Genomic DNA, 19,111 nt, shown 5'->3' with positions numbered 1-19,111 from the left:
TAGGAGCATAAATCACAGATGCTATGTGTCCAGGGCACTGTGGCCAGAGTGACCTACATGAATGATATCCTGCACAACATCCCATACGTCATGTTTCAGCATGACAATGCATGACTACGTATTGCTGCACGAATATGTGCCTTCTTGATGTCGCTGGGTGTCAGCCTTTGGCCCTGGCCTGCCAGATCATCAGACTTGTCGCCAATCGAAAATGTGTGGGTTACAGTGAAATGTTGGGTGCTGCACTGTGACCCAATGCCAATCACCACAGATGAACTTTGGAATCAGGTGAATGGAGGATGGATGGCTATACCGTAGGACGCGATTTGCGCCTTATACGTGTCGATGCCAACACGCATGAAACAAGTTATTGGAGCCCATGGTGGACCCTGTGCCTACAAGGCAACTGGACACATGCTGAAACAAGGTGACAGAAATGCTAATCATTTCTGCAGAGCATTCTAATGTACATGTTCTGTGAATATGAACGTCCTATATCTAATCGTTCAAGGTGTTCTGTTTTTTTCTGAAGATGAATGTAGCTGAAGGGCCAGTTCGACATTGTAGGTGAAGGACCATGATTGTACTTCCGGGGCGGCCGGAGTGGCCGTGCGGTTCTAGGCGCTGCAGTCTGGAGCCGAGCGACCGCTACGGTCGCAGGTTCGAATCCTGCCTCGGGCATGGATGTGTGTGATGTCCTTAGGTTAGTTAGATTTAAGTAGTTCTAGGGGACTGATGACATCGGAAGTTAAGTTCCATAATGCTCAGAGCCATCTGAACCATTTTGATCTGTAATTTGTGAGAAAATAAGAGTCTCATGGGATAGAAGTATAAAGCGTTTTACCTTAGCTCGAGTACAAGCATCTCATTTGTTGGAATGCAAGGTCGCATGTTGGTACTTGTTCTCTGTATAACAGGCTACACCATGGAAAAAAAGTTCGTCGAAGGATCCCCGCGACAATCGGAAATACAGAAAAAACTTCCCATCGTCCAGTTGAAGGTCATTATACAAAGTATGAAACAAACCATTAACTATTCTTCCTTCTAAAAATGAATGCTGCCAGAATTTCCTCCTTTGGATTTCTTGTTCAGCAAGAGAAATAAAAAAGGCGTCCTCCTCGTCTGACTCCACGACGAAACTTACACAGCGGTGCAGCAGTAGGCGTAGCAGCAGCAGCAGCGGCGGCAGCATCAAAGCAACTCACAGCACCAGCTGCGCTTCCCAAGAGCTGCGGTGCTGCGCCATGCTGTGTGAAGTGTCTGGCGCCACCAAGAAGCTTTTGTCGGTGGCTCCGTGTGAAGGGTGCCTACCGCCGATGCCAAGTTCACCGGTCGTTTATTTTTCCGCTTAGTGTGCAAGCTCTGGAGCGGTGGTGACGGTCAACTGACCGCGGGAGAAAAATCCACCGTGTGTACAACCGGATTCTTCACACGATGCTACCGAGAAGCGCTTCTCCGCTCCGCATTGAGCTTTCACTTGGCGCTGCTGGAAAGAGAAACGTCTCCTTTGTGTCGCGGTGCGCTCCTTTGATATGCCGCTGCTGCCGCTGTGCCTTATTTCGGTTCCTTCATAAAGTCTGATGAACAAGATGCCTCTCATTTATTTCTCAAACTGAATTAGAAAATAAAAAATAGGTAATTTAAAAGTACACTACTGGCCATTAAAATTGCTACACCACGAAGATGACGTGCTACAGACGCGAAATTTAACAGACAGGAAGAAGATGCTGTGATATGCAAATGATTAGCTTTTCAGAGCGTTCACACAAGGTTGGCAACAACCTGCTGACATGAGGAAAGTGTCCAACCGATTTCTCATACACAAACAGCAGTTGACCGGCGTTGCCTGGTGTAAAGTTGTTGTGATGCCGCGTGTAAGGAGCAGAAATGCGTACCATCACGTTTCCGACTTTGATAAAGGTCGAATTGTAGCCTATCGCGATAGCGGTTTATCGTATCGCGACATTGCTGCTCGCGTTGGTCGAGATCCACTGACTGTTAGCAGAATATGGAACCGGTGGGTTCAGGAGGGTAATACGGAACGTCGTGCTGGATCCCAACGGCCTCGTATCACTAGCAGCCGAGATGACAGGCATCTTATCCGCATGGCTGTAGCGGATCGTACAGCCACGTCTCGATCCCTGAGTCAACAGATGGGGACGTTTGCAAGACAACAACCATCTGCACGAACAGTTCGACGACGTTTGCAGCAGCATGGGCTATCAGCTCGGAGACCATGGCTGCAGTTACACTTGACGCTGCATCACAGACAGGAGCGCCTGCGATAGTGTACTCAACGACGAACCTGGGTGCACGAATGGAAAAACGTCATTTTTTCGGATGAATCCAGATTCTGTTCACAGTATCATGATTGTCACATCCGTGTTTGGCGACATCTCGGTGAACGCACATTGGAAGCGTGTATTCGTCATCGCCATACTGGTGTATCACCCGGCGTGATGGTATGGGCTGCCATTGGTTACACGTCTCAGACACCTCTTGTTCGCATTGACGGTACTTTGAACAGTGACGTTACATTTCATAGGTGTTACGACCCGTGGCTCTACCCTTCGTTCGATCCCTGCTAAACCCTACATTTCAGCAGGATAATGCACGACCGCATTTTGCAGGTCCTGTACGGGCGTTTCTGGATACAGAAAATGTTCGACTGCTGCCCTGGCCAGCACAGTCTCCACATCTCTCACCAATTGAAAACGTCTGGTCAACGGTGGGCGAGCAACTGGCTCGTCACAATACGCCAGTCACTACTCTTGATGAACTGTGGTATCGTGTTGAAGCTGCATGGGCAGCTGTACCTGTACACGCCATCCGAGCTCTATTTGACACAATGCCCAGGCGTATCAAGGCCGTTATTACGGCCAGAGGTGGTTGTTCTGGGTACTGATTTCTCAGGATCTATGCTCCGAAATTGCGTGAAAATGTAATCACATGTCAGTTCTAGTGTAATATATTTGTCCAATGAATACCCGTTTATCATCTGCATTTCTTCTTGGTTTAGCAATTTTAATAGCCAGTAGTGTAAATCCTGAATGCCATCGTGTCTCGAAGGAAGAATAGTCAAAGGCTTACTGAAAGGGCAACCAATTTATAAAACTATGCTGCGGCTTGCCTTTCTCTAACTCTTGAGGTGAATGTTCTGTAACGTACACTACTAGGTGTGGTCTCTGAGACCCCAACATTTAATCTGGGATTTAGGGGATAAATCAGTAGAAATTTTTCATTTAAGTTATATAACATTTATTTTATAATTAAGTTCAGTGTTGTTTAAGTACTCCACGTTGACTGTATTGCATTAAATAAAGTCTGTAATATTTAATTTTTTGTCATACGAGGGTTGGAACTTAAATAGTGGCAACCGATAATAAAGAGTTACGTGTTTGTCCCTGTTACTGTCTTTCAAAGTAGTAAGCAGCGTTGTGTAGAACCCGTTGCCAGCGATGTGGAAGGCGTAGTATGCCATTAGCATAGCCTCTTCTGTTGTTGGTGCGAATGGAGAAGTCTAAAGTTATGGTGATCTCGCGTACGACTGTGGTGGTGTTATCCTAACGCATTACGTTCCTCTACGGCAGACCGTCAATGCACAGTAATACTGTTCGTTTTTGCAGCATCACCTGCGACCAGTTTTACGAAAGAAGCGGCGACACTTTCTGGGCAACCCACCCGTCATTTTGCACCACAATGCGCGGACGCATACAGCGCAAGCTGTAGCTGCTCTGTTCGGTCGATGGGACTGTGAAGTACTGTACTTGTGACTTTGATTTGATTCCGAAGATGAAGGAACCACTTCGTGGCATTCGCTTCAGAGCTGTTCCAGAGATTCGACAGACATACCATCAACAAAACAGGCTCTGCTAACGGTATACTACGCCTTCCACATCGCTGGCAACGATTTCTACACAACGCTGGTGACTACTTACAAGAACATTAACAGGTGCAAACATGTAACTCTTTTGTATCGGTTGTGAATAAAAGTTGCCACTATTTAAGTTCCAATCCTCGTGATGACCTCAGATGTTAAGTCCCATAGTGCTCAGAGCCATTTGAACTAATCAGCAAAGACGTTTGTTTGTCTGCACTTGTACACCACACCTACCGATTGCCGTCCCATTATTTTTTTTATTGTCTTATGGTGTACTATAAAAACTTGCTGTAAGTTGCTCAGTTCTGTTTGTCATCGAGACAGATCCAGATCTGAAGACACTTTGAGTACTTGCGGGTTAGAGGACACGGTGACGGACCCAACACAAGCGGGAAGAAGTGTGAGTGATGCTCACCGATCGTCGTCTTCTCTGAAGAACGTTTGCCTGGAATGCCCGGTGAAAATTTTAATGTTCTGCATTTTATCTGAATACTCCTCGCAGTCCATGTTGCATACAGATGGATGGATTTCCACTTTACGGATGAAATCTTCTTTATTGACTTCCACCTATATCCAACAATGTGACCTACACGACCGTATTACGAGATAACAGTGATCAGCAATCCCAGTGCGTCAGGAGCCAACTGTTAACACGCGGCGTTACCCGCTACTTGGCCAGTTTGCAGCGCCACGCAGGCCTCTATTGGAAGCAGTGAACAGCCAGCGGTGGCCCAGTGGTGCTTCTGCGCCACCGGTGGCGTTAGTTCGCTACTGATCGCCACAGAAGCGCAATGGCACTGCAACTCTGAAGCTGCCTATTTAAACCAATGGTTCGCCAGCGGAAGCACCACCGAGAAGATGGCCTTACACGCTCTCCGTACAGTCTCGATCTCTCCCCATGCAATTTCCACATTTGTGGAGGTCTGAAGAAAGACATTCGTGGTCGGCGATTTGCTTCGGTCAGAGAGGTGCATGCCTGGGTAAAATTGCAGACATTTTTCCATGAAGTTATTGGTCGTTTTCCCTCACAGTGGGTTAAATATATTGAGAGTTGTGGAGATTACTTTTGAAATAACAAAGAGTTTACTTACTTTTTTCAATCTGTCACGTATTCATTTGAGTGTCCTTTATATCGTACGGAAAACTTCTTCCTTCACTCTTATGATGCGTTTTCTTTGTTTGAATGTAATGCAAAGATAACAGATGTTTCATTTCTTCTCCTCTCCAATCCCCACAGATCTGAGTCTCACATTTCTTATTGCCTATTTATTGGAGGAATATTTTAGATCCCACTGCAACTGTCAGATAACATTGAAGTGGAATTTCTCCTTGATGCTATCTGATCTAGAAACAGGCAAATCCATTCATTTTATTTTAAACTGGTCTTAACTTGTAAATACTTTGACATGTCCTATATCCTTTTAAAAAGAGATCCACGGATGACTAAAGCTACAACTGCTACTACCACTACTACTACTACTACTTTAAGAATTAATTCACTTGCCACCAGTTATTTTTGGGACCCATTCATTTTTATTCATTCACTGCTCCATTTTTACCTACCGATGTAACACTGAATATATTTTAAATAAGCCAAAAGAGAAAATTAGAAGTACTGCACCAAGTAACAGGAGTACACCCAGGATGTACACTAGGGAGGGTCATATTGGTTTACTGGAGAATGACGAGGCAGCTTTTTGATTTCATGATAATTGTCTCTGGGTACACTTGCCACTAGCCAGTATCCGTTACATGTTCTCCGTCACTACAAACTAATACAACGCTGATACAGCTATCTTCCTGTTTTGTGGGGTATGATGCTAGTTCAGTTTGTGATAGTATTTTTTTCTTGGGCAGAGGGAGTATTGATTTAGAAAACTGAATTACAGTTATAGCAGAATTCTTTTAAAATGAAAATTCAGATACTTTTCTAAGGAAAACTCTTTCTCTCGAGATGCATATTCCATGCTAATAAAAACCAATTATACATAGGCAATAAAAATGTTATCATTTTAAAAACTTTAATAATTATGGACTTGTACTCCTCGGAGTTCTTCATAATATGGTATTAGATGATGCTTAGTGCCTGGACATAAACTTCCCAATGCAGTGTGACACAAATTAAAAAAAAAAACGAAAAGCTCGTGTGTGAAGATTAAAAAGTTTCAGAGCTCAGAGCTCTGTCAAACACAAAAAATTTCCAGTTCATCAACATTGGCGACAGTAGCCGTGCACATGAAAATAGGGGTACTTACAATAAAATAAAATTTAGTGCAAAAATGTGAGTCATGAAATACAAAATTAAATACGTTTTAATTCTTGACATTAAACAGCATTAATAATGAACATAATTTTTCATTTAACAATGTTGCATTTTGCATATCTTATCACACTTTAATCTGTTCTCATATGACTAGTAATTAAATAAAGAAAGAATTATCTTTATTAGAAACTTATGATTCAGTGTTTGTTACTTAACATTTATATTTGTTAATAAATATGAAATTTAAATAAAAGGAGAATGTTTTTTACTAAACAAAACTTGGAAATAATCTAATCTTGAAAGACTTTTTTCGAGGGTTTGGGAATTGTGTTACACTGCTTTGTGAAACCGACATCCCTACCAAGAAAATCATAATGGACCGCCGCGCGGAGTGGCCGCGCTGCTTGAGGCGTCCTGTCACGGGCTGCGCGGCCACTTCCGCCGGGGGTTCGAGTTCTCCCTCGGGCATGGGAGTGTGTATTGTTCTTTAACGTAAGTAAGTTTAAGTAGTGTGTAAGTCTAGGGACCGACGACCTATGCAGTTTGGTCCCTTAGGAATTCGCACACATTTGAACATAGTGTACCAGTCTGTAAGGTCTCATCGCTACAGTAATACTGTATACAGAGTGATTCCGTAAGAGCGTGCAAAAATGTAACAGGACATAGAAGATGCTTCACTGAACAATTTGAGGTAGAGAACCTTGGGTCGGAGAAACCAGCTTAAGAAAGTAATATGAATAAAATCACACTACTTTGTACTTTTTTATGTACATTAATTACAGTTAACTGCAAATACCATCATTCACACAATGGGCGCACCATATGTACTGTATCTTACAAAATGTGCTGAAACTGACGGCTATCAACATCAATGCAAGAGTGACATCGGTGAACAAGTTTCTGACGCACCCTGCCAAATATCTCTGGTGTGTTTAGAATCGCATCACAGGCAGCTACAATTCTGACAACGAACTCCACCTCCGTGCCACTGAGGTCTCATAAACAGATGACTTTAGATATCCCCATGGAATAGGACATCCGCTTCCAATCCAGCGACTAGGAAATGCAGCAGTGAGATGGTTGTGGACATCCACACTGAAGTGAGGCGGTGCACCGTCATGTTGTATCCACATACTCTCCCGAACAGCCAAGGGTATGTTCTCCACCAACTCATTGGAAAATCAGACGGCCAGGTAGACTAGCTAGTAATCAGGCTCGTCTTCCTTGTTTTCTTGCAGGAAATAGAGAATGTACGTGTAAATAAACAGCACAATGCGTGTAAACTTGTACGCACGTTAATTGTAAATAAGCTGGAAAACAGTAATGCTAGACAAAGCGGTAGACAAGTTTACTTCCATATCTCCTTACGCCTGCTTCTCTGACCCCTTGTTCCGTACCCCAAAGTGTTCAGTGGAGCGTTGTCTATGTCCTGCTGCATTTTTACTCACTCTTACGGAAACAAGCTGTGTACTTAAAATTCAACTGAGATCAGAAATTTTCGATATTAGAACTATGGTCACTTGAGGGAGCAAAACAGATTAGAATGATTTCCAGGCAGTCCTACTGCTCTTCAGTCCCTTCGAAACATTGTCAGTTGTGCCTCAGAAGCTAAAAAACAAAAATTATACTGGGATCTGTTTTGATAAATTTAATTAATTCCACTTTAAAATTTCATTTTTTGACATTTCATAGAACATGTATACGCAAACTTAAACACGATAATTGATAAAAATTATTCGTGACAGCTCAAGTGGCAATTACAGGTATTTTATTTTCGAAGACACAAACTAGTACTTCAGAAAACGATATTTTGTTTTCAAAAACACACAGTAGTATTTCAAAAAAGAAGTTCCAGTGAACTAGTACTTCCCATTTTTATATTAATGTATAATTACAACGAAGTTATAAATTGCTGGTCCCAGATTCAGTATGGCATATACAGTGAACAAAAAGTAGAGATTCTGAGAACGATTTTAAATTTAATAAGAATCGACGACTGCAATATGTGAAACGAACTACAACTAAATAAAAAACCGTTGAGCTAGAATGAGGAACCACCCAAAAAGAAAAAGAGCGACAGAGCAAGATCAAGGTGGGAACGAAAAACAGAGGAACTAGAATGAGAAAGGTGTGCATAACTGAGAAAGAATGATACCAACCAAACGAGACGAACTGAACGAGACCAAAGTGAAACTGACCGACTGATCTGTAGAAATCGTACCTCAGTCCTTCCATTCAGTCTAGTGAATCCATTCTGTGCTGGTTGCCCACATTTTTTGTATCTGCCGCACTGATGATCATATGAAGGAATCCCGTACCACACCGCCTATGGGGAATTCTCGGTACACCATGTTGTATCCTCAAATTGAACTGTTCGCACATCGTTTCAGTTTAGTAATTGCATGCCTCCCTTGATTGTACTGTGCAGTGAATATATTATTGGCCAGTATAGAACGGGTATGGGCAAGCGGATTATTTAGCAAAGAAGTAAAGCCTCAAAGGTGGTTTTAACTGAAGTACTTTGTTTCATTTAGTAAATTATTAATTTAACTGAATTAACGTGTCACAGCAGTTGCGTATCTCGCAAGTAGCTTCTTGTGATTGTTAATGTTATGGCTGTTTGATATTAACAAGAGTTCTGTTACAGACTTTGTCTAAGATCAATTTGTTTTGATATAAGACATGCATTATGGGGGCACACACTGGGGGCAAGGTAAAAATTTGTTTAAATCGCTTAATGTTGAGCCCATAGCTGATAGCTGAGACGCGAGGCCATCTGTAAATTCAGTGTGATTGTAAAAGATTTTTAAAAGTAGTAGGTTTTTGCAAACCTGCTCTTAGTAAAGCTATTGTTTTTAAAAAATTATTCTTTGATAAAATTTTTTTTTGTCGAAATAGTTTGTGTGAATACTGTATCCAAAAGAAATTTTGGTTTTGTGAAGAGGTTTTATGCATAGTAAATAAATGACGACATTGAGATATTCTTAAATAAACATGCTATATAAGAGCAAGCAGTATTGGAAATGACCCAGCCCGCCACGTTCTCCTTAGCAACTGCCTTGTATTCTCTTTTGATATGAAGTTGATTTAATCCTTACGTATCATTCTAGTAGCAGAGTGTGGTTCTGTGGGTTGTTTCATACAGGTTGTCAATACTGGAAGTTAATACTGTGTGATATTTTCTGTTTCAGCATGCAACCTAGGAATGTATGTACCCAGCTTGGTTGAAGAAAGTAGGAATTAGTCTATGAACTAAAAGTTAGAGGTTTGGAAGGATGTCAAGGAACTATGGCTGAATTGATCCAGCATTTAATGGTGCTTTTTGATAAACTATTTGCAAGTTCATCAGCACATCCTAGGAAGATAAGTTCTGCTGTTGCCACCATCTGTTAGATGTTGCTGAATTTCGGACTCAAAAGAAGTTGTTTGTGGAAACATCTCCCAACTATACTGAAATTAGGAATACACAAGCATGTTTGGAACGTTGCTGGAGTTAGTTGTGTGATCTAGATAGGGTGGCTGTCTGTGGCGAAATTAAATCTAAAATCGTTGAATAGGAGAATGAACTTAAAGAGATTGTCGGGGATTGCGAGTAGGGGAGACGGTGAACTGAGGCAGGGCGATATTGAAAGATTAACTTATCCAGGAATGTTATTTTCAAAACTCCCCAATCCTTTGGAGGACTTGCTGAGTGAACAAGCCAATTGGGAAGCGGAGTCAGTGCTGCAAGCATTAAAGATAGCATGATTGATGGTAGAATTGGGTCTTTCCAATCACCAGTTAGTACGTGTAATGGCAGCTAAGGTAAAAGGTACTTTGTCAGTGCAAAAGTCAGTTAATCAGGGTGATAGCATCAGCTTTTTTGGTAGGAAGCTGGTATAAACAATAATTTTGCCTAGAGCATTGCATGCAGTTGGTTCATGATTATTATTATAGGGAAAAAGGGAGGAGTGACTTAATAATGGAGAATCTCAACAGGGTAAATGGGAGTGTGTAATCTTTGTGTTTGTGGTTACTGAAGTGCAAGTGGTGCAACAGGTACTAAGCAAATTAAGGTTGCAGGATAAATAACATGTCATTTTGGGGAAGTGTCCTATAATTTTCTAGCTCTGGATCAACTGGTGAGATATATTGAAGCCTCAACTTACGTGGGTAACTGAAGTGAGGAAGTTAGTTCAGGCCTACAGGTTAGTAACCTGTCCCGGACTTCTGGAGAGGTGAAAGGTAGATCAGTTAAATGCTTTAATTGTCAAAAGGAGGGTCATCTTAGTAGGAATTTTGGTAAAGGACAAAAGATCAAGGACAGTTATGACTAGCTGCAAGATGTAGGATTAGCAAAAGGAAGTTTACTAAGGGTAACAGGACATGTGGCATACATAGCCAGGGATAGAAAGTGGTTGCCTTTCGTTTTTTTCTGAGTCAACAGTGAGCCAGTTTCTGCCCTTCTGGATCATTAGTGTGGTTGATGAAGGTTGGTTGAAGGAAAACTAGAATATTTTTGAAACCTCAGGATACAAGTTGGGATAGGTAAAAATCAATGGAAGTGTGGATCCACAATTCTTACATCATATTCTTTGAATGATCACATTTATTTACAATACACATGATAGCACAAAATATAACACAATCATGACCAAATATCTCTGAACATAACAGGTAATTAAAATTTTCAATTCTTGCTACCCCAAGGAATCAGTGCCAGCGACAAATCAAAAATAGATCAAAACGAAACCTCTCTTAAATAATAAGCAAAAGATAACTGTTGCACAATTTTCTTAAACAGTCACAATTATTAAGTTATGAACCGGCAATTTAGAATAAACACCAAAATGGGGAGGCCTGACAAATTTTCGTACATCCATAGAATCGCTCCTACGACAAATTAAAATTAACCAAAGAACAGCGAGTGACAAAAATGGAAACCTAAGGAGATGGCAATCTGAACGGAATTTACTTTAAAATTTTCCTTAGCACACCAAATATATATGCAAATATTCGAACAGACAAAGAAATACATCAAAATTTAATTACAGCATCGCTCACGTATAGGCCTTTAGACAGAATATTTAGCGTTAAAGCAAGTACATCAAAGCCTTAAGAAAGGGAAGGTGAAACTTAAAGAAGACAAGCCGCCAAGGTAAAAAGTTGCAACATAGCAATAGCGGACACGCCTCAAACGCAGTTGGAAGACACGTGCAGGCCAAACAGCAACAGGCCCCCTCGGCCGGCAGCCGTCAAAATGTCGGGCTCGAGCTTCACAAGGCTAAGAGGCGCTGCTAGCAAACACCACATAGGTGAGATGAAGGCTAGAGAAATACAAATTACTTGAACAGTAATGGCTACCTTCTTAAGAGATCACTACTATAAGAACTAAAAAAAAAAAAAAATCAGAAAATAAGGTAGCAAGTATTACTCCCAAAAAAACTGCCTAAAGGAAATAGATCTTAAATCACTAGTAAGTAAGAGTAAAAATATAATAATTAACATCTCCCCAAACATTTTAGCTAATTTTATACCGAATTTGCACGGGCAAATAGCCACTTGAATTAAACAGGTGTAACAAATATATGATTAAGCTTACCTCTCCAAGGGAATACTTAGTGACTAGGACTTGAATCAGTTCTGAGACCTGGCAGCCATTTAAATCTAGTTTCAAAATACACATATTAATACGGGAATATCCCCTGAAAATAATTAAAAGGTAAATCTACAAACCTTACAAAACGTAAAAAAGTCTCAAACTCAGTGAACAGGAACTATGTCACTCGGCTCATGACCAAGTTAATAAAACTGCATAAAGAACTTCATTAAACACTGAAGTTCAAACAGCAAACTGCCATACGCATGAGTCGAAAGATAAGTTTCCCTAGTAAAGCACTGAATTTGAAAGTGCTGCACGGTTTATGGCTAAGTTAATGAAACTGAGTAAAGAACTTGATTAAACACGAAAGCTTCAACAGTAAATTGCCATATGTATGAGTGGTGTTGGTAAGTTCCTATGGGACCAAAGTGCTGCGGTCATCGGTCCCTAGGCTTACACACTACTTAATGTAATTAAACTAAACGCTAAGGACAACACACACCCATGCCCGAGGGAGGACTCGAACCTCCGAAAAATGAAAGTTCTGCACTTTTTATGGCCTTGGTAATCCACAGCAAGTAAAGGTCCCAGTAGTACACTTTATCGCCAACGCAGGGACAGTCACTTATTTACACACAACATTTCCACCAATGCAAAGGTACAACATAGTTGCGGCTAAGAGCAATCACAATAAGTTAAAATGTTCCAGTGATCCAAAAGTACCCAGCAGCAGAGAGCAAAGGTATTAGAGAGTGAGCAAGACTTTGAAGTAATGGTCCTTACATACGCAGTAACGACGAAAGCAAAACTGCAAGCGTCCAGGTTCGCACAGCATGGATAAAAAACGAAGTGCTATCCCACTGAAGGTCGTAGCAGAACACCGTCGATACAGCACTTTGATTGCCACTAGCAAAGGAGTGACAAGTCAATCTTGGCACAAACAGAACTCTGGGCCGAAGGTACCGCTGCGCGCGAAAACCCAAGCGTAATACCCTTACGGTGCGCCTCTCCTGCCCCTTCCCACGACACAAACCACTGCCGACTTACTTCAAGCTCTCTGAGCCAGCGATCATCTACGAAAACTGCAAGTTAAATTCGCGTCTCCTGTCGGGGGAAACAGAGATAAAAGAAACTGTAGCCGCCACGGCTCAATTTCTAAATGAACTATGTTGGATTCGAAGAAAAGCAGCTATACTGCCAATAACAACGCCCACAATGGGGTGAAGGGAGTTGTTGCTGTTAATATTAGCATTAGTGGCTGATCCTGGAGAATGAGGTAAGAGCATATTGAATTTATCAATACCTTGGATTCTAGGTGCTGATTTCATCAGAAAGGTCAGATTAATGATTAAGTGGGCCAATAATAACTTCTTCTTTTGATTTCAACAGGATCCTAAAGCTACCTTTTGTCTGCGTGGGAAGAGTAGACTAGGCAGTAGCATTAAGAAATATAGTGCAGGATAGGGATGGAGGGCTACGTCTAGGGAAAGGTGAAGCCCACCAAAGTTGATGTGCAGCATTTCAGCATTTGGATCTCGAGGATGGTATAAATATTGAGGAATTCTGTCAAGAGCTTTCTGCCGCGCTAAATACTAAATTGAGGTTAACATCTTGGTGGAATATTAGATAGAATCCAGTAATGACGTTCTGGTGCAATAAACCATCTGACCCTTTCTCCCTCCAATCCCCCCCCCCCCCCTCTCAAAGCATGAAAGAGCTTAAGGCTACTGTAGAGAAACGTTTAGGTCAAGAAATTTAAGGCTACTGTAGAGAAACGTTTAGGTCAAGAAATTATGTCGCCCATCCAGTTTGCTATTTGCAGTCCCGTTTTCCTAGTTCCTAAATCAGGTGGGCAGCAGTCCATTGGTCTATTTCAGGGAGCTGAACAAAAATACAGTCTTGCATTCTGTCCCACTTCCTAATTTGCATTCTTGCATTGGGTAATTTAGTGGGGTTGAGTCTTTACTACATTGGATTTAAATCAAGCATATAATCATATTCCACTAGCGAAGAATTCCGGGAGGCTGACAGTGTTCGTAACTGACTGGAATTCATTTCAGTTCAACGAGTCATTTTGGATTGTTCACTGGAGCTGCAGTTCTGTTACAGCTGATGGATAAGATATTTTGTGACATGAAATGTATATTTGTATAACACTACCTTGATGATTTAGTTATTTACAGTCGCAATTTTCAGGAACATTTAGAGCATCTGAGGGAGGTTTTCAGGCAACAGTTGGAGATACGAATGACAGTTAACTCCGATAAAGAGAAATTGGTTTGTCCCAGTATGCGATTCTTGGGACATATAGTTTCTGCAGAAGGCGTAACAGTCGATCCAGAGAGGGATAAGACTATTCTGGCAGCCCCTCCAGATCGTGTGCGTATGCGAAGCGCCTCTAGTGTTCAGTATACTCTGAAGCTGGTTCAGTAATGGCTCTATGCTAACATCCTAGTACTCTGGATCACGAGCAGAGCCCAGTTCGTTCCCAACATAAAAGAAAGAACAACTATGATACTACCTTCCGACCAAGGGAACCATGCACTACCTGTCGTCGGTTGATCCATATCCGAGCTACTAACTAAAAATACGAAAGCGCACCACAGACACTTGTGAATTTTGAGCAATCGGCATCCTGGATCACACCGTCTGGATATATGCCGTTAGGCGGGATGTTACAGTCTAGGACAGGAACACTTTTTAAAATCCAGCAGTCTATAATATAATCAGGAATGAGGAATTGTGGCATAAGCTAAACTCACCGACAGCTAAAATATCAGCTTATAAACTGCAAGCCTACATGGGTGAGAGACAATAAAGAAGAGCCCGTAAATCAAGATAACAAGACGCGCCATGACAGAACATCCACCTACCACGACTTTCTGGAAGCAGCGAGCAGATGAGCCTCGGCGTGGACCGCGAAAGACTTCCTGAGACCCTGACTGCCATCTCTGAATCTATGGTGACACAGAAGCACAGTCGCTATGATTCCTGAGTTGCACCTCAGCGCTATGGGGGCTAACCATCCAGGCAAATGAGAAGTCCAGCTTGGTTCTGAACCGAGTATAGTAGTGTCGTGTAGTGCAGTGTAGTGTTGTATATTAGTGTAGTCAAGAATTATTATCACGAAATTTTTGATCTAACAAAGGTGCGTAGTGTAACACACTAGTAGCGTGTGCTTTTTGGATTCTAGATGAACAGGTAACTGTGTACCAGGTGGCCAAATGGTAGCATGAGATTTCTTTTAATTATTACTATTATTATTTTTCTTGTTACGTAGATATTATACACTCCTGGAAATTGAAATAAGAACACCGTGAATTCATTGTCCCAGGAAGGGGAAACTTTATTGACACATTCCTGGGGTCAGATACATCACATGATCACACTGACAGAACCACAGGCACATAGACACAGGCAACAGAGCATGCACAATGTCGGCACTAGTACAGTGTATATCCACCTTTCGCAGCAATGCAGGCTGCTATTCTCCCATGGAGACGATCGTAGAGATGCTGGATGTAGTCCTGTGGAACGGCTTGCCATGCCATTTCCACCTGGCGCCTCAGTTGGACCAGCGTTCGTGCTGGACGTGCAGACCGCGTGAGACGACGCTTCATCCAGTCCCAAACATGCTCAATGGGGGACAGATCCGGAGATCTTGCTGGCCAGGGTAGTTGACTTACACCTTCTAGAGCACGTTGGGTGGCACGGGATACATGCGGACGTGCATTGTCCTGTTGGAACAGCAAGTTCCCTTGCCGGTCTAGGAATGGTAGAACGATGGGTTCGATGACGGTTTGGATTTACCGTGCACTATTCAGTGTCCCCTCGACGATCACCAGTGGTGTATGGCCAGTGTAGGAGATCGCTCCCCACACCATGATGCCGGGTGTTGGTCCTGTGTGCCTCGGTTGTATGCAGTCCTGATTGTGGCGCTCACCTGCACGGCGCCAAACACGCATACGACCATCATTGGCACCAAGGCAGAAGCGACTCTCATCGCTGAAGACGACACGTCTCCATTCGTCCCTCCATTCACGCCTGTCGCGACACCACTGGAGGCGGGCTGCACGATGTTGGGGCGTGAGCGGAAGACGGCCTAACGGTGTGCGGGACCGTAGCCCAGCTTCATGGAGACGGTTGCGAATGGTCCTCGCCAATACCCCAGGAGCAACAGTGTCCCTAATTTGCTGGGAAGTGGCGGTGCGGTCCCCTACGGCACTGCGTAGGATCCTACGGTCTTGGCGTGCATCCGTGCGTCGCTGCGGTCCGGTCCCAGGTCGACGGGCACGTGCACCTTCCGCCGACCACTGGCGACAACATCGATGTACTGTGGAGACCTCACGCCCCACGTGTTGAGCAATTCGGCGGTACGTCCACCCGGCCTCCCGCATGCCCACTATACGCCCTCGCTCAAAGTCCGTCAACTGCACATACGGTTCACGTCCACGCTGTCGCGGCATGCTACCAGTGTTAAAGACTGCGATGGAGCTCCGTATGCCACGGCAAACTGGCTGACACTGACGGCGGCGGTGCACAAATGCTGCGCAGCTAGCGCCATTCGACGGCCAACACCGCGGTTCCTGGTGTGTCCGCTGTGCCGTGCGTGTGATCATTGCTTGTACAGCCCTCTCGCAGTGTCCGGAGCAAGTATGGTGGGTCTGACACACCGGTGTCAATGTGTTCTTTTTTCCATTTCCAGGAGTGTATGTTGACTTTTCCACCATTAAATAGCATAATGCTTTATTACTAACACATTTGAAATTATGTTAAAATATTATGTGCTATATTCACGTCAATTCATGTGCAACATTCGGTCTGTTCTTTTAGACTGATAACAGACTAAAAGAAAATAGATAATAAATGAGTAAATAAACAGTCCCTCCACACACGGATATTAAGGGAGTGGCTAAGTTCGTAGGGAACGGCAAACTTCTTCAGCAGGTTTATTACGAAATTTGCACATAAGGCTGCCCCACTGACTTCATTAACGAGAAAGGGACAAACATTTGAATGGATTGATTCCCAGACAGCGGCATTTGGGAGCTGAAGAAACCAGGCAGGTGCAGAGTTAGGGGCTATTCTACTCCAGAAAGATCAAGGGCGACAGGTCTCTACTTATTGAGCTAGAGCATATATATTCGGTCTACAAGCAAGTCGCCCTGGTTGTATTGTTTGGTCTAGAAAAGTTCGGGTATTGCCTGGAATATAGGGAATTTAGGTTGGAAACAGACAACCAAACGTTGAGCTGGGTTTTAGAGTGACAGCGGAAAACTGGTCCGATTGCCCGTTGGAATACTAAAATTTTGGCCTTTAAATTCAAGGTGATGTTATTTTCCATAAGATGGCTGGTTCCAAACAATGTTCTGCAATATAGCCGAATTGCTTGATCATTGAAGAACATTGTCTAGCTAGCAATCATCCTATTGGATATACGAGGCGTGTTTTTTTAAGTAAGTACCGTTTTGAAATTTAAAAAAGACGTGCTAAGATATCTCAATAATTTTATTTTTACATGAAAGCCTGTACCTTAATCTACGCACTGACGCCATTACAATCTGATTCTTCCTTGTTTACGTTGTGTACTGAATGTTTAAGATGCCTCCGATAATCGTGAGTCCCGCCGACTGTGAAGTACGGGCTGTTATAAGATTTCTTAGTGCTAAAGGCCTAAAAGCGATCGATATCCATCGTGAGATCTGGGCAGTTTACGGAGAAAACACTATGAGTGTTGGAATGGTAAGAAAGTGGGTGAGAGCATTTAAAGACGGCCGCACAAATGTGCATGATGAACAACGGACTGAGCATCCTTCGGTCGTTAATGAAAGTTTGGTGCAGGAAGTGGACAATAAGGTGAGAGAAAACAGACGCTTTACGATTTCCTCCTTGCGGGATGACTGTTCCTAATGTTTCTCGTAGTGTTTTGTATGGCATTGTGACCGAGCACTTAAATTACCGAAAATTCTGCGCACGTTGGGTACCGAAAATGTTGACGGATGTGCACAAAACCAAACGCTTAGACAGTGCATTGACTTTCCTTGAGCGGTACCACAACGACGGTGATGATTTCTTAAGCCAAATTGTTACGGGCTATGAAACATGGGTGGCCGACGACACACCAGAATCACATCAACAGTCCATGGAAGTTGAGCAAGGTCATCGTTTTGTTGCAAGACAATGCCCGTCCGCATGTGGCGAATCAGACCAAAGATCTCATCACATCTTTTCAATGGGAAACTCTAGATCATTCTCCGTACAGCCCCGATCTTGCGCCCATTGACTACCATCTGTTCCCGCACTTGAAGAAACACCTGGGCGGTCAGCGTCTTCAAGACGATGACGAAGTCGAAACAGTGGTGATGCAGTGGTTAACAAGTCAGGCGGCAGACTTCTATGAGGAGGGTATTCAAAAACTGGTACAACGTTATGACAGGTGCCTCAATATTGACGGAAATCATGTAGAAAAGTAGATTGACGTACAGGCTTTCATGTAAAAATAAAGTTATTGAGATATCTTAGCACGTCTTTTTTTTAATTTCAAAACGTACTTACTTAAAAAACACGCCTCGTAACAACATGGAGATCCTGACGCACATTTCCAGCTTTTAGGATAGTGTTGTTATGGAAACCGTTGAAATTAAATCAGCAGATAACCTTGTCTATAGAGCTGGAGGTTAGTGTTGAAATCTTATGTCGAATCCCGCTCTCTCCCTTGTCAAAAAATAGAGGGACAGAGTTAATGCTACCTCGCCTATTGTTTAGTAATTCTCACTACCCACAATTTCTGGCATCGATTGTGTGGCGACACCAGTGTTTACAGTCTGGGTGTGTGTATGATCTTTCCAGAATTACTCTTCAAACCCCATCCACAGTGCTTATTTGCTGCAGTTTTGCCTTGGAAATGGCAGGGAGGTCACCTGTCGATAAATCCGTGATTGTCGAAAATTTCACCCGACTGCATTCCCGAAGTTACCTGAACAATGACTGCATTTACTTGATAAGTTTTTAACGTGTCACAGCAGTTGTGTGTATCGCAAGTTGCTTCTTGTGGTGGTTAATTTTATGAATGTCTCATATTAACACGAGTTCTGCTGCAGATTCCATCTAAGATTAATTCGGGTTGTTTTGGATTAAGACATGCACTAAGTGGCCATTGCCTGGGCTATGGTGAAGTGTGTTTAAATAGGTTAATAGTGAGTCCGCACAACCAACTGTAAATCTAACGTGATTGTAAAGGATTTTTAAAAGTGTCAGGAGTTGGTAAACCTGCCCCTAGGAAAGCTCTAGTTTTTTAAAAAACAATTCTTTCATAAAACTGCTTTTTTTTTATCGAAATAGCCTTTTTGTATAAATATTGCCTTCAAAAGAAATTTAGGCTTCAGAA

Source organism: Schistocerca piceifrons, chromosome 2 (assembly GCF_021461385.2).
Source record: "Schistocerca piceifrons isolate TAMUIC-IGC-003096 chromosome 2, iqSchPice1.1, whole genome shotgun sequence".
NCBI classification, from domain to species: Eukaryota; Metazoa; Arthropoda; class Insecta; order Orthoptera; family Acrididae; genus Schistocerca; species Schistocerca piceifrons.
Note: the sequence above shows the minus strand (reverse complement) of the source record.